The following is a 3,351-nucleotide window of genomic DNA, read 5'->3' as shown; positions in this document are numbered from 1 at the left end:
CAAATCATCGTTTGCTTTCTGAAAGTTACTCTATATATACATATATAGTTAATAGTCTGTTTGAATAGTATTTTTTCAATTTTTTTTTTTATTTTTTTATTTTTTTATTTTTAATAGTTTTTATTTGTTGAACTCTCAGTCCCCATTCTAATAAACAACAAAACAAATATCAAATATTAGATTTTTAAACATGCAAATATATTTGATCATATCCCATGGATTTTAATGTTTTAAAAAAAAAATTGTTCCAAAAGTTAATTATTAAGTATATCTAAATAATGTTTTTTTCAATCAAAAAAGAAAAAAAATCAATATTAATCTATTAGTATTCTATTTTAACTCCATGCTTTAGATGGTGACTTCTTTTTCTCGTGCTTTCTTTTCATGATGATGGATCATAGAATTTGATACAAAATCTTGGGCATCAAAAATCTACACAATTAAATCTAGAAAAGCAAGCTAAGAATTTTATTTATGTTTTGTAAAATATATTTTATATTAATATAAATTTATGTAATTGAAGGTCTTTGAAAGGAATTAAGAAGGCATCTTTAAGAAGTTTAAAGAGATTAATCTTGTTGTTGGTTTTATGTTGCACAATAAAAGTTGAATCAATTATACAGACTATTGATATATCAAGAATGTTTATTAGCTAGTTAATTGAAAAGTTAATCAAATAATTATTAATGTTGGTTGTACTCCTATAGTATCGGAGTTTGAATGGTAATTTACTACCTTATTATACTATGTTGATTCACCAATTAGAAGCTCTAGCAAATTTCATAAAAATGTAATATATCTACAATGAAAATAATTTTAAGCTAATTAAACAAACACGGTCACTAAACATTCAACAAGTGCAATAAATATTTAGAGTTAAATGCAAGAGTTAGGTACTTAGTTCTAGAAGTGATGATGAAATATTGTTAATGTTGAATCTATCCACAATTGTGTAGAAAATTAAAGTCTTTGGTCTAATGGATGTGTTATGGTCTATGAAATCGTCAAAATTTTGGGTGGTTCAATCCTAAATAATGTGAGGTCAATCTCGATAAATGTAGACTCATTTTGACATGCAAATTTGAGTTGTATTATGTGGATGTGGTGTGAAATATAGTCCTTCAAAAAACCTACTCACCTTTGCTTTCCTAATTGTTGATTATATCAAGGTGGCATTTAGGGACACCATTGGCAAGATTGTTGATTCACTAGGTGACCATGTTCTCCTAGGCCAACACCCTTAGTGGTCCAAATCAACAACAATGAAGAATATTAAAGAAATCATTCAACAACATGTAAATGACTTATATGTAGATATAGTTGTCCTTTAGAAATTTGAAGTGTGTTCTAGATTTTATTTTTATTCTTATATCTAACATATTCCTCCATATGAAATTAATTGCATGTTGAATGTCTTTAATATCATGGTATGACAACATGTCACACAAGCATGTGTTATGTCAACTTATAAAAACTGGTAGAATGGAGCAAGAAAATTGGAATTTGAATTTTGAATTTATTCCCACACTACTTTGAAATGAATCATGGGTGGAAATTGGCAATCTCAAGATATGAGGTAAGTGTATGGAAGTATGTGGGAATGAGGATGAATAAATGACAAGTAAATTTAATGAAAGTATAGGGATAAGTACGTAGATAGGGATAGAAGTGATATAGACAAGGATTGAGCAATAATCCAAAATTAGCACAAAAGTGTGTCATTTGTCAATATTTTATCGTAGTAATGTCCCAAGTTTCCATTCAAGACATTAACAAATAAAAGATATTGAACTTTTTTGTGATACAAAAGTGGCAAAAAGCAAACCGCACAATAATACTACATGTGCAAGGTGTCATTGCCATGTCCCATTTTTTTAATAATTTGAGTTATGGACCAAAATGCATATTTTTTATTTTTCACATCTCCTCTAGTTTCAGTTTTTGTTCATATGTTTCCTCTTCTTTCCCCTAGTGTATGTATAAGTGTGATACCTATGAAAATTAGGGTTTTGCCATATGATGTAATAAAACCACTAATCCTGCTTAATTAACTATTACATTGAGAGGGAGGGACCTAATCAATCTAAGCTTAATCCCTCTTAAGAAGAGAGCTCTGAAATACTGATTAGGTTCCACTTGGGGTTAAGGTTTTATTCCCTCTTTCTAAATTGAATTGTGAAAATGATGAAATTAGGGTAAATGGGTGAATATTGAAGAGATCGGGCATACACTGTGAGCTATGGTCATCGTACGAAGCCACAAACCTAGATCTACTCTAGGGAATATGATTCAGATCTGCTCCTCGAAATTTAGCATGAATTGTCGAGACTGTAGTGGTGGTTGCATTGATCCTCCTAACTTTTCGTCATCCAAAGGGGAACCTGTTTGTCTTTGTGAATCATGTTATTCCTTTTAAACACAACTTTGTACCTATTCCTGCACATAGTGAAAGGGGGAAAATGGTTGGGAATAGGGGTTTACCTAAGTCAAACCCTAGTTTAGGAATTAACCTTGAATGAATAAATGCAAATACTGAAATAAAGACTAAAAAGATGTATATACCTCAGATCTACAATTGTTGATGATGGTGCTTTGTTCTTTGAATGTAATCACATGTGTTGTATGAAATGGCATGAACATGACAGAACCCTAATCACACATACATGCTTGCATATGAATGTTGTAATTTTGCTTCATGGTGATTGAATGAGGAATATGTAGCCTTGAAAATCTCTGAAAATGCTCGATAATGAATGCTTCACGGATGCAAGAGTGCTTAGATTGGATAGATAGATAGATAGATAGATAGATAGATAGATAGATAAATAGGTGAAATTAGGTTGATAAAATGTCTTTATATAGGGGTGTCTAGGTAAATTATCGATTAGGCCAACCTCCAATGGTCATGTGGAGCCATGGAGATAAATCCCCACAATAGAGATATAACCCCTACCCCAATTCAAATTTAGGTCCCATTGAGTGGAACCATGGCTAGGCGTCATGGTCCTTCTCCAAAAGGGATCAACATAAGCTTCGGGAGAAAGGGATACTTCATCAAGGAATCCATCAATGGGTGTGTTGGCCCAGTTTGTCGTTGCGTCAAAAGATCGATCTGTCAACGCCCAATACAAACTGTAGAGATATGAATCGCACAAGAGGTGGTTAATCTCTTGTCACGAATCCCAAGGGGAGCGCTGACCATTTTTCCAACAATCTCCCACTCAGTGTTACTCGAGGGGATTCGAACCCGTGACCCAATGCTCTGATACCATTTGTTGGCCCAATTTGTCGTTGCATCAAAAGACCAATCTGTCAACGCCCAATACAAACTGTAGAGATATGGATTGTACG

The sequence above is a fragment of the Cryptomeria japonica genome, chromosome 10 (genome assembly GCF_030272615.1).
Source record: "Cryptomeria japonica chromosome 10, Sugi_1.0, whole genome shotgun sequence".
NCBI lineage: Eukaryota > Viridiplantae > Streptophyta > Pinopsida > Cupressales > Cupressaceae > Cryptomeria > Cryptomeria japonica.
Note: the sequence above shows the minus strand (reverse complement) of the source record.